This window comes from Triturus cristatus, chromosome 3_2 (genome assembly GCF_964204655.1).
Source record: "Triturus cristatus chromosome 3_2, aTriCri1.1, whole genome shotgun sequence".
In the NCBI taxonomy this organism is placed as follows: domain Eukaryota; kingdom Metazoa; phylum Chordata; class Amphibia; order Caudata; family Salamandridae; genus Triturus; species Triturus cristatus.
In genome coordinates, this window is record NC_140584.1 from 645925910 (window position 1) to 645939804 (window position 13895).

The following is a 13895-nucleotide window of genomic DNA, read 5'->3' on the forward strand; positions in this document are numbered from 1 at the left end:
TGGGTCCATCAGCCAGGAATCCGAGGGGGGGGGGGGGGTTGTTCAAGGCTCAAGGGGTTAGAATGGGTTCTTGATACCCCGTTGGGTTCATACTTTACACTGTTCAAGATACACTTTGATACTATTTCACCACTTGAAAATAACCACGCAACACCATGTGCATCAGAACCACACATCAAGAGAGCCACACCAGTTTGAGGAGGATTAATCATCCCTGGGACCAAAAGAAGCTCATTTTGTAGTCTCTATTCCCTATGACTAACTAGAATATATCTGAGATCCGTCTAGTGACATAGAATTTGAATGGCCTGGAGGACAAAATTAAACGTGCCATTGTCCTTCAATTCCTAAAATGACACTCTCCAGATGTGGTCCTTCTGCAGGAAATCCATCTTTTGGACAATACATGCAAGTTGTTAGACCACTGGGGCTACAAAATGGCAGTCCACGTAGGGTTCACCTCTGGATCCAGAGGCACGGGGATACTCCTTAAGAAGCGGTTTTCACTGATAGTTGAGAAAAATGGGCGGAAAAGGCAGGGTAATGGGAGAGTGAAACGATTAACATACTCTCACTGTGTATACCACCAACACTACATAATGCAACACTTCCGGAGCTAGGGACACCAATACTAAAACTGCCAATAGGGCACCTCCTTCTAGGTGGGGATTTCAATATGACGTTTAATTATGCAGTAGAAAGACTGCCTGTGAGGAAGACACATGCATCACAAACACGCTTGGCCGAGTTCCTCAGCGCCCTCGGCCTGGTCGACACTTGGAGGACCCTCAACCCCACCACTCGGGAACTCTCATTTCATTCTAGTGTGCACAGAAGCCTCTCTCACAGATTGACCTTCTGATCGTGCTCTCATCCCAGCTTCCCGGTTTTAGAGATGTGAGACCTCTCCCTCGGGGAATATTAAACGACTCCCCTATCTGGGCTAGATATAGTGTCGGCATGCAGCAAATCAGTAACACAATTGCCATCAACACCTTATACCTCAAAATCCCTTAGATCAGGGAAGACCTTACAAGAGCAACTGACCAATACTTTAAAGAAAATAAACATTCGGTAGCCTCAGCAGGGACACTTTGGGAGGCATGCAAAACAGTAGTAAGGGGACAAGCCCTCTCTCTGATGGTAAGGCATAAGAGAGACATTTTATACTTAAAAGCACAATTGATAAGACTAAATGATGAGGACACAAGACGTTCGTGAAACAACAAAACTATAAAGACATAATGACAGAAGTGGCCAGGGCCGCAAATGGGATGATCGAGCACCTAGTATATAGGTAAGGAGACAAAGCAGGCAAGCTCCTCGCATAGGTTGACAAACAAGAAAGAGCCAGCTGCTGGGTGGCTGCCATCCAACCAGCGGTAGGCAAAAGTCTCACAGACCACCAAGATATAGCAGAAGAGTTTGCGGCCCATTAAAAGCGTATTTATACGTCTGAGACGACAACCATTATGCAAGACGCTCTTAATCTCCTTAGAGAAAGACCCCACCCTCCACTCACACCTGTAGACATACAAACTTTAGATGCTAACCTGGCATGTGAGGAGGTGGCGCAAGCAGTCAAAGCGGTAAAATCGGGTAAGGCACTGGGTCTCAACTAGTTACCAATTGAACTATTCAAATTCATGGCGACACATACAGTACCACACTTGCTTAAGATGTACAAAAAGAGCAAGGAGACTATCGCGAGACCAGCGGCTTGCCTCGAAAGTGGTAATCCATAAGGAAGGAAAACCGATTGACAGTGTGAATCGTATTGGCCTATGGCCTTGCTAAATGCAGAGCCAAAAGTTCTGGTCAAACTCCTGGCCCTTCATCTTAATCCGATCATTACCAAGTTAATACACCCAGATCGGTCCTGTTTAAAGCAGACCGAATCATGGCCCTCAATCTGTGACTCCTCCATGGGCACAAATAGAACCCGAGAACATGCAGTGGTTGTATCTCTCAACGCATGTATGGCCTTTGACATGATCAAATGGCCAGATCTATTTGCAGTTCTCGAACTTCTGGGCGTTGGACCCCAGTTCCAGGCCTGGATCCGGCTTTTATACATGGCTCCACTGGCGCAGGTGGTAGTGAATGGCAGAGTTTCAAGGGTCTTTCCTCTCCAGCAAAGAACCAGGCAAGGCTGCCCCCTCTCTCCTCTGCTATTTGCATTGGTACTTGAGCCATTGGCGGCCTGGATCCTGGGTGACTCATTGATCTGTGGCCTCCGCTAGATAGCAGACTGGGAAGACAAAATATCATTATATGCAGACGACATACTGCTCTATGTGGCGTCACCCCAATCTTCCATCTCTGAAATTTTAAATATTATCACCACTTTCCAGAGATACTCTGGATACACGATAAACTGGACTAAATCAGTGGTCTTAGTCTTATATGGTGCTGCACGCTGAATGCCGAAGTAGTGTGAGGCACAAGTAGTAACGGAGGGATTTTGATACCTCGGAATCTTTGTCACACCCAACCAAGACCTATTTACCACAAAAAATCTTCACCCCCCACTGAACCGTCTGAAAGGGGATGTGCAGCACTGGCGATCGCTCCCTCTGTCCTTGCTGTGCAGAGTGGCCCTCTTCAAAATGATGGCTCTACCGCGCTTCCTCTATGTCTTACAGAACACAGCATTCCCAGTACCAGATTCCTATTTCAGAGCCATACAAGGTGAGGTCAAAGCACTACTGTGTGATGGGGGTGCCCCTAGAATTGCCCTTAATAAACTAATCCTGGGATGGCACAATGGTGGAATCGCACTTTCAGACATCCAGGCGTATTATCGAGTGGCACACTTGATAATGATCAACTAGTGGGCTCATCAACCTATGATGGAACCAGCTTATCCCATGAATCGCTTGGTTCTACAGCCAGGGGGATATCTACGTGCGCTTTATACCCCACCGAGAAACAGCTCCCTGGTAGGACCGACGGCATTGACGATCCAAATTTGGCACTCCACACTCAATAAGTTGGGATGGAAAAACAAGATCACATTAGCAATACCCTTCTGGGATTCTAATCTCCTGGGGCACATGAGTAAGAGGCAAGGACTTGATAAATGGGACCTATTGGACCTCTCGAGAATGGGAGGTATATACTCCGTAATGGGTATAATACCTTTTGCAGAGCTACAAAAATCACATAACCTAGCCCCTGACTGAGGCGTTTCGATACTTACAAACTCGACAGGCCCTGTGGGCAGTAATACCTATGGGAGAATCTCTGCCAGAATCTTCACCCCTTGAAAGTAGATGCAGGAGGAACATATCACCCAAAAGGTAATCTTCTAACATATAAGAAGCTTGTGAATAATGCGCCAGCTATGTCAATTTGACTACAGGAGAGTTGGGAGAAAGAATTACAGACATGCAGGTAAACGACTGGCTGAGGCCTTCGCTTCCCCTAGGGTCTAGAGAGATAGCTATTAGGTATCACTTTTGACTAATACAACTTAAAATACTACACAGAGCTTATATCTTGTGCACCACATTTGTAAAGATGGGTAGGCGATCAGACTCACTCTGTGGTAAAGGATGCGGGCAAGAGGAAACGTTCTTTCATATAGTATGGCCTGCCCCAAAATTCAATCCTACAGGGTCTCAATAACACAATGTTTGAACAAGCTCTGCAGGATGGAGCTGCCAATATTGGCCAAGTGGTGCCTGCTTAATGTTTGGGAAGCAACAGATTTGGGGAGAGGAGAACAAATTGGGGTAACCCTGGCGCTGGTGATTGCAAAGAGAAACATTGAAAGTAATTGGGGCGTTGCTGCAGCACCTTCTCTGAACGACTGGAGGAAGGAGATGGACTGGTGTATGGTAGCCAAAAAGACTGTCTACCAAAACAGAGGTTGCCCCCAAAAATGGGATAGGGTGTGGAATAAATGGAATGAATACAGAGGCCACCCATGCCCTGCCCCTAGGGCCCAAGCGCGACAGGCTGTGTCGAATGACGTTCGTGGATAAAGGGGGATTGTTGAGGAGTGGTGATAAATACACAATGCATTAAGGTAAAATTGAATCATAACTGGTGAGGGCATGGTATTGCTGTCTATTGGTATGACATGGAAGTGGTGCAATGTAATATATCAACTATTTTGCTTTAATAAAAAGAGGTTTGAAAAAATGGTGATGAATATGCAGCTACAAGTATTCTTCAGAAAAACAAGTTACTTGCCTTCGGTAATGGTGTTTCTGGTGGCTATTCTATTTAACCATGGATTCCTCACCACCCCCCCCCCCCCCCCCCCCTTCCGATCCTGATTCTGTGGAGTAGACTTTTAGGCTTCTACAAAAGGTCCCAAGTTAGTTTTTGCAAACAGCCCTTTTGCTGTTTTGTCACAGCTGATCGGCAGCAGATGGCACAGAAGAGTTTAAAGGTAGATTAATAGCATTAAGTTGGTGGCTATATATGCCTCTGCACTTTCATCTTCAAAGCATTGCTTTGAAACGTTTCAGATCCAGTCTGACATCTCGGGAATTCTAAAGGTGTGAAATCGATGGTGGTGAGATAGAGTATCCGCCATAAAGAGTGTTACCAAAGGTATCTAACGTATTTTTCAGGATAACAGTAGTGCAATGTATTTTAGAGGGTATAAGAAAGGTGCTTCCCACTTTAGGTCTCTGTCTGCACCTTAGGAGCTTAACATAACCCTTTCTAAACTATGTGTCCACCCTCTGAGCCTGCACAAAAAGTATCACTTCAGCATCTGACCTGGAGGGCTGCTTCTATGGTAGCTGTAACCTCAGCGAGATTCAGGAACCCTCACAATGATCTGTAATTAACAGACTGTTAATAAGAACTTATCCTAGTTTTGTACCTAAGGCGTTTTCAGATTTCCATATCAATAGGAATAGTCTTTGCTAACGTTTTTTTATAAATCTATCATCCCCATTGAACAAAATCCTTCACGTTCTTGATATGGAAACTGGTGGAATGAAAAATTTCCTAGCTATCGTAACGGAAAATTTCAATTCTATTAAGGACACGGAGGTGTGGATTATGCTTTATCTTCTTTGTTTTTTTATTAACAGCAGCCATCACTTAAACTTTAACAGACTTAATTTCCGATAGACCCATGGAAAAAAAGTCACAGTTCAACAAGTATAAACATCCAATCAGATGATGCCAGGACCCCTCCATAGTCCCTCAACGATGTTGCTGTCTCCTCTTTCTTTCTGCGGCTGCAGACGGAGAGTATCATCCTAAATCCTGTTTAGACCCATTGGATACTAGGAACAAATTGAACAAATGTATATGAAACTTGAAGACGGGAAACCTGTATAACACAAATCAAGGAGCGTTCACAAGATACTTTCACTTAATAAATCATTGCGAAGATGTGAATGAACGGAACTTCCATACTCACCCTTACAAAAGTATATCCCACTCAAGGGAGGGAAGCCATGCGGTGGGTTAATCCTTGCCTCTGTGTCCTTAATAGAAGTGAAGCTTTCTGTTACGATAGCTAGGAAATTTTCATTCTGTAGCAGGACCAGAGCCGAGGATTACGCTGCTTTAAAGCTTATCTACAACCAGGGAAGCAATAGTGGGGGCTGGTTTAAAGTAAAGCCTTTGAAAGGTGGTATCAGACAACCAGTCGGCAGCATTGAGGATATCCTCCAAGCGAGCCCAGAGGGAGAACGCTTTGGAAGCCAACACTCTGCTGGCAGAGTAAGCCTCAAACACTTTGGTGTCAATGCCAGCTTCCTGCATGGCCCATTGGACTCATCGGGTTATTGTACGAGAAGAAACTGCTCTGAATGCTTTGTGTAGTGCTATCAACAGTTGCCTTTCTCCATGGGTGCGGATGTCTGCCGTCATGACCTCATAGGCCTTTATGCATTTCACCACACATAGTTTTAGGGAATCTGGGAAAGAAGGGTAGCTAACCAAGCAGGAGTTACATTTCGTACATCTTGATATATGGCAAGAGAACCCTTCCGGGGTAAATACTCTACCCTTCATGTCTAGTGCTCTGATGTTCGAGACGTGTTAACAAGAGATTAAGCAAAGGAGAGTGGCTAATTTAGCCTAAATTTCTTTCCACAATAAGTATCTGTTTGATGGCCAAGACCGGAATAGATTGAGGAGCTTCTTAACTTGCTATAGAATAGAGTATCTGGGCTCCGGAGGGAGAGAAGGCGAATGCCTCGCCAGAGATTGCTCACACGAGTGCTCACCTACTGGGTGGTCGCTCATCTGTGAATGGCTGTACAAAATAGCAGATCTGAAAATATTGGCCATTCTATAGGCCAGGTCTGCGAAAGCCAAAGAGGCAAGGTAGTTTAAGATGTGGTCATCTTCCGCCCCCACGGGATCCAGATGCCGTGTATGACACCAGCCCATCCTTCTGGTCCAAGCCGATCTATAACGTTTGACTATGCTCTCTACCCATGCCTTGGAGACGAGAGAGGGAGCCTGTCTCGAAATGCCTTGGATTTTCCAGCGTTCCTTGTAATCCTCCGTGCCGTGAGAGACAGAGAGCCCTGCAAGACTATAGGATGGGGATTCTCCTCCAGATTTCGAAGTAGACCTGGAAATAGGGGTATAGGGATTGGAGAATCCCAAGAAAATTCCAGAAGAACCGGATACCAGGCTTGTGATCTCCATGTTGGTGTAACTAGGACGATATCCGCCGCTTGAAGCCTGACCTGGGCTGAGCGGCATATGATCATCACGAACGAAGGGAAGGCATAACCCTGTTCCAGTTGCCAATATTGGAGAAAAGCATCCGTGGCCGCTGCTTCTGGGCACCAACTGAAGTATATCTGGAGCTGGCGGTCCAGACATAATGCAAAGAGATCCACCGAGAATGTGCCTCACATGTTTGCATTGAGCTTGGAAAACCGGAAAGTGTAGACGCCAGAGGCATGCGTCTCAGAGATGACGGGAGTGCCAATCGGCTACTTGGTTGGCCACCCCCGGGAGATGCTCTGCCATTACAGAGACCAGATTCTGCGTGCAATAGTCCCAAACATCACGGGCCAGATCAGCAAGATTCTTGAAACAAGTCCTTCTGAGGTGATTTGTGTATCAGTCTGCCGCCACGTTGTCCATCTTGAGGAGGACACAGCACTGCGCTCTATCCTTGGTCCAACAACGAACCGCAAATGAACCCACTAAGGGTTCTACGCAGTTGATATGCATGGGTCTTTCTTGTGCGGACCACCTTTCGCCAGTGGAGAACTCCCCACAACTTCCTCCCCAGCCCATGTGACTGGGTTCGGACTCTAAAACTATGTCAGGAAAGGATTTGATGATCGCTCAGCCATTCCGGGCCTCCATGTGAGTCAGCCACCACTAGATCTCCACCCAGGCATCCTCCGATAAGGGGACCACTTTAGAGTATGTCATTACCTTCCTGAGATGAGAGGACTTTATCCATTGGAGGGCCCGATAATGAAGGGGGGCCAGGAAGATAGTCTGGATCAAGGGTGACTGGATTCCCACTACTCTTGCCATCTGACGTAGAGGGGTGGAAGGCCAGGTTGCCAGGTAACAGAGTTTTTGCCTGATCTTGGTCATCTTCCATGAAAAAAGGCTGAGGGTGGCCCAAACCGAGTCCACGACAAACCCCAAGAACAACAGCGACTGATCGGGGTAAGGTCTGATTTCGGTTGGTTTATAATGAAGACCAGGGACTCCAGGAGCGAGACCACAATTTGCAGATGACAGGAGAGACTTCGAGGCCATAGGAGAATGTGGCCCAGGTAGATGATGAGGTGGATACCTCGAGCCCTGAGGAACTACTAGCAGATGCATCACCTTGGTGAAGCACCAAGGAGCGGAAGACAGACCAAAAGGAAGGGTGGTGAATTAAAAGTACCCCCCCCCTGCCACTGAAACTGGAGGAAGCAGTGGTGAGGGGAAAAAAACTGGACCGTGAGATAGGCGTCCTTAAGATCCAGACGCACCATCCAGTTGTTGGGAAAGAGAAGATCCCAGAGTAGATGGAATCCCTCCATCTTGAAATGCCAGTAAACCAACCATTCGTTGAACTCTTTCAAGTTGATTACCGGTCTCTGACCCCAGTCCTTCTTGTCTACGATGAAGAGATTGCTGAGACATCCTCGTGGTGATGGGACGTCCCCACGATTGCCTCTTTGTGGAGCAAATCTATCCAGAACCTCCACATACACTATAGCGGTGTGAGCGGGTGAGAGGACTAAGAGATCGGAGTTCCTTTCTGGTAAGGGGATCCATAAAACTCAATGTGGAACCCCCACACAGTTTGAAGGACCCAGGCGAGGGCCTGCCAATTGTAGAAGAAATTATAAGTCTGCTCTCAGTTGCTGTTGAGTGAAGGACTGAATGTTCACCTGAATTAGATCCCCGGGTATAGCTGCCGTGTCATCGTCCTCTCGAACTGTGATGGTGGGGGTATCCCCGGTGGAATATAAGTTCTCAAATTTGGAGGCATCTTGGTACCGCCCCTTCCTCTTGACTTGTCCTCTGGTGGAGGATGGATGTTGAGACCCCTACCTCGGTCAGCACTGGAGAAAATCGGAGGCGTAAAGATGCGCTTTATGACTGCCTGCACCTTTTCCAGGGAGTTAAAGGTCTGTACAAACTTGCCCAGTTCCCCTATGAATGGGTCCCCGAACAACCACCCTTGAGCTATGGGGTCTGCCTCCAAGGTGAGTAGGTCCCCCAATTTAGGGTCAGTTTTTCTGAGAAGCGAAAGGCGCTTTTTCATGCAGATAGCGCAATTCGCCCTCCCTAGAAGGATGATGGTCTGCTGGACCCAACCCGATAGAACTTCAGGACAGATAAGGCTCTCTGATACTTTGGAATCCTCTGCCATATCTAAAATATGGGTTAGGGGGCCCGTCAGGTCTAAGAACTCATCCTGGCAAGCCTGCCAGAACCAGTCGATCCCCTTCTTGGGGTTTCGCATGTGCTTTCCCAAGAAGGTCGCCATACGTTCGTCAGCGTCCAGCATGAGGGCCACTTTGTCTCCCAGAGATGGGCTTGGGCATTCAGCCCGCAGGCGGTTACGGACTTTCTTGTCAAGCGGCTTACGCAACCACTCCGTGACATAGGCCACGACTTTGTCCGTAGGGACCCATTTCAAGGAGCGGGATGCAGGCGGCGCTCCAGATCTAGCGTATCCGATGTGTCTAGGGTGGCACTGCCCGCTAACCTTTCTTGTATGTGGCAGGGTAGGGACACCAGGGGCAGGAGTCCAACTCCTGAGTCACTTGGAGAATCTGTGGCCTGAAGTGGCAAAGATGGGCGGGGGACGGGTGGGTAACCCTGAGGGGCCAGGCTCCTGGGGAAATCAGGAGTGAAGGCTGTTTGCGGGTCATGAAGGTGTGCTTCAGCCTGTTAAAGGCGTCCAAGTTGACTCCAGATACGAGGTCCCTTTTGCGCTTAAAAAGCGGTGGAGGCTGGACGGGGCTCCTGGAGGTAAAAGGAGCGCAAGTCCTAGATCGACTTCCCTCCCAGGGAGGGGTTTGAAGCAGCATTCTACCGACTGCAGGAGTGTCTTCTCCAGGGGGGTCATCGCCAGAGCCACAGCTTTTGTGATTGAGGTGTCCATAACACCTCACAAAAGTGGTCGTCAATGGGGAGGTAGGTAGTGGTATCCTCCTCTAGGTGAGTCTCCTCTATGTCACTCGTTTTATCCCAGGTAATGCCAGGCACCAAATGAGGAATTCCCAATCAGATTAGACCCAGATGGGGGTGGAGTGGAGCGGCATATGCAGGGCTAGTGACAGGAGCAAATATGCTGGTCAGCTGATTTAAGGGGATTTATAGAGTGGGTTGTTCTCCCCAACCAGATATGGCAGTCCAGGGGTCTAATAACAGGGTCAGGCCCTGCAGGACACCACTCGGCCACTTACTCAGCTTTGAGCCTAAGGACTCGCGTGGGTTGGTGTCTTTGATCTTTTATTTATCTGTTTTGATAACTAACACATAAATAAAAGGCATTGTCATTTACAATGCCATTAGCTCTAACTTTTGTAAATGCGAGACCTCGACTGCCACGGGCTGCTTGGAATGGGACAGGCTGCTTGGAAAGTGAAAGCGCATATGGCACGCTGAAAGTTGCTGGAATGCATGTCATACCTGCAGTAGGAGAAACGCATTAAAGGAAATCTTGCTTACAGACTAAATAAGACATATCATGTAACAACAGAAGTGCCAGTCCTCCTAGGAGGTCACAAATGAAGACAAGGGGTTACTAAGGCGGGAGTAACAAGCCTATTAACAAATCAGAAGCTAGTATTTGCAAGGGACAATGACACAGGCCAATGAAAAATATGGAAGGAGCTTCAAGTCCATACTCAAATGCAGCAAGCCTCGCAGAGCAGCGCATGCGCTGCCCAGGCTTGACCTAAAAAATATCCTGCACATATGGAAAGCTGTGAAAGGTACCAAGGCACAGAGGATTTTCTGCTCACATATGCACCTAGTCAGTGTCAATGAGGAACTGTGCCATGTTAGATTCCTTATTTCATAAGGAGCCATTGGGTCAATAGGAATGTGAATAAAGCATAAAGCCTAGCAGAACGGGTTTGGTCTCCGGAGGCAGACAGATTCTTAACTACAGGGATCAGATACATAAGGCCTGATAGAGGTCTTGCTGTCCGCATTAGCTATATAGGATAAATACCTAAGTCTGTTCCTGTACTTTAAGATGTAAGTCCTGTAGGTTTCCATCTGCAACCTGTTCCAGCCAGATGACGCCAGGAAATTTTATGAATCTAAGCAGATTAGTAGATTGGTGGTCTTCAGGAATTCTCAGTGGCATAATCTCGGGTGTTTCTTATTATTCAAGTTATGAGACAGTCAGGCTTTGAGGACATTCCTTGACACGAAAATGTTAGCTCCTCAAGACCCAGGTACCAAAGCAAAACGAGTGTAAAGGCAGGGGGCTGACATCCTCGTTTTCTCCATGAACAGCAAGTGACGTTTCCTTGAGGGAATGCAAATGTGAGCCTTCTCAAGAGATGGAGCGGACTGAGAATCACTGGGTGTAACTAGTTAGGAGCACGCAGGATTACAGAGGACCACAGCCTATCTCTTCACAAATGATCCCATCAAGTCCAGAATCAAGCCATTCCTGATGGGTTCTGGACCCCTGCTTATTTAGGAGAATAACTAATAAAAACTCCGTTCAGGTGAGTGGCAAAGGCATGTAGGGCAGGGTGGCACAGAGTAGAGGACTTCCTAAATCATTTTCTACTAGCTTGGTAAGTTGTGAGGATTCCTCGGGCTGTATGCTCTGGTGTGGCTGTCCTGTGCACTATGGGAGATTGCCAGATCAAGGAGTGTTGAAAAGCAGATTTCCACATTCTATATGACTTGAATAAGTTTTTAGCCGTAAGGAAATTGCATTCAGCTTCAAGACATTTATGTGCCAATCTGACTTGATACAACGATTGCTAGGGGTTGAGAGTGCAGAAGGCCACCGGTAACATCCTCTCCGGGGCTTGGGGGTTCACAAATCTCTCCCCTGTGGACATTCCAAGGCAACCATATTTGTGTCCATTTGTTCAGGCACCCCCTGGCTTCATATATGTATTCTCCGTAACCATACACCAGTCCATATCTTTGCCCCAATCAGCCACACTCGGCGGGTTTTGTGCCCACCACAATCGGGCAATATTCCTTTTCGCAACCATCATCCCCAAAGTGACCCATGTTCGTTCCCTGGAGTTCAAGTCAGTAGGGTCCCATATATTCAACAATGCCAATTTAATATTGCAGTGTATCTGTTGCCCCAACGCTTCCTCCATCTGACGCACCACCCCCTCCCAGTAGCTCTGTATTACTGCTCAATCCCAGAGTGCATGGATAAAAGTCCCCTCCGGACCACATTGTCGTACACAGCTACCATCAGATGTGTAACCCATGCTAACCATCAGGGGCCCCGACAAGTAGGATCTGTGTTGAAGCTTTATCTGCACCAGGCGCAGCCGAGAGGAGATGGCCACCTCCCAAAGGAAGGCCAATGCCGCCTGCCACTCCTTATCCTCTAGACCAGCCATGTCGTGGTCCCATTTGTCTCTCAAGTGGGTCAAGGGTTCCGCCACGTTGTTGAGTTTTTTGTAAATGAGTTAGATGGCCTTCTCCGGTAGGTCACCGTCTAAGATCTTATCTTCATGTGGAGAGGATTTAGGGAGCTCACTACCTCTGGGAAGTACAGCTAGCAAGGCATGCCTAATTTGGAGAAATATTCAAACTGGGCTAGATCGTATTCTTGCTGTAACTGGGTATAGGGGACCACATCACCCGACTTCCAAAAATCACCCACCTTGGAGATGCCAATGAGGTCCCAGCTATTGAAGCTCTTCGAACGGATCAGTCTACCTAATTGCTCACTGTGACAGTGTGGCGTGGCCTGTGTGAGTTTTCCTTACCAGCCCAGACTCCTAGTAGCCACACTCCAAACATGCACCACATGTCTAGTAGGCCCAGTCAGAGCAGGTTTTAAAGATCTTACATATAACGCACCCTCGAAGCCACCACCCGGGAGGAGCCACCTGTCGATCTGAAAAGCGGGGTCCCCCTGTGGTCTGTACATGCAGTGGTTGATTGCAGCGAGTTGCGATGCCCAGTAGTACCTCCTAATGTCCGGAAGCCCGATGCCCCCATCAAACCATCCTAGCGTGAGCTTGTGTGTTGCAATATGAGGTGGTTTATCCTTCCACAGTAAGTCCCGAACGATACTGTCAATTTCCTTGAAATACGAGGTGGCGACAGGAAGCTGGGTGTTCTATAGTGCTGCTTGTCCCAAAAGGGTTAACGGGAGCGATTTCCAGTGTTGGACGTCCGATTTAAGACGTACTAGAGGCGGCAGGAGGTTACAATTGTAAAATCTAGATCGATCTTTAGAGACCCAGATCCCCAGATATTTAAAGCCATCATCTGCCTACGCCAATTGGGAACTCCCGAGGGAGGGCAGGCCATTTGCAAACCTACCAAACACATGGAATATGTCTTGAACCACATTTAGGGATGCCGCCGGGGAGGCCAAATAAAGCAAGATATCATTCGCATACAGCGATATGCGGTCCTCCCAACCTGAAGTCCATTTAAGGCCCCTTATAACGCGGTCCTGCCGAACCCATGTTGCCAAAGGCTCCAGGGCCAAGGCGAAGAGAAGCGGAGACAAGGGGCAACCCTGTCTGGTGCCCCTGCCGAGAACAAACACAGGAAATTTCCTATTATTAACGACTTCTTGGGCGAGAGGTTGATGGTATAAAAGCCACACCCATTGGATAAATTCGAGCCCAAAGCCAAGTTTATGAAGAACTGCAAACATGTAGGGCCATTCAATGCTGTCAAACGCCGAGGCAGCATCCAGGGATACCACGACCATGTCTTCCCTAATCGTATCACCCGGCACAGTACACCGTGGAGTCTGCGCAAGTTGAGGGAGGTATTCCTGGCGGCCATAAATCCCGATTGGTCCGGATGGACCAGGCGGGCGAGAACCCTGAGCAGGTGAGTGGCCAGAACCTTTGCTAAAATTTTGGCTTCGCAGTTAAGCAACGAGATAGGCCGATAAGATAAACACTTGTTGGCTGGCTTACCCACTTTGTGGATCACGACAATATTGGCGAGTCACTGATCCTCAGGAAGGATACCCTCTTTTTTACTTTCGCGATACATTTCGGTGAGATAGGGTGCCGCCTTGCTCGCCGTGAGCTTAAATAACTCAATGGGCAGACCGTTAGGGCCCGACGCTTTCCCCCCACGCAAGTCTTGGATTGCTTTTTAAACTCCGCAACTGTAATATCGAGGTTGGAGCACGCCTCTTCTGTAAGTAACGGCATCGAGAAACCACGAAAAAGCGAGGAAGCCTCTTCCTCCGTACGCAACGTGTGGAGTTTGTAAAGAGACTGATAGTAATGGCC

The 13895-nt window shown here is 47.8% G+C and overlaps 1 protein-coding gene across 2 annotated transcripts in view; it reads left to right on the forward strand.

The window, feature by feature from the left end:
* LANCL1 (LanC like glutathione S-transferase 1) overlaps positions 1 to 13895 on the forward strand; it is a 573393-nt gene that overhangs the window by 221797 nt on the left and 337701 nt on the right. The window lies entirely within an intron of this gene.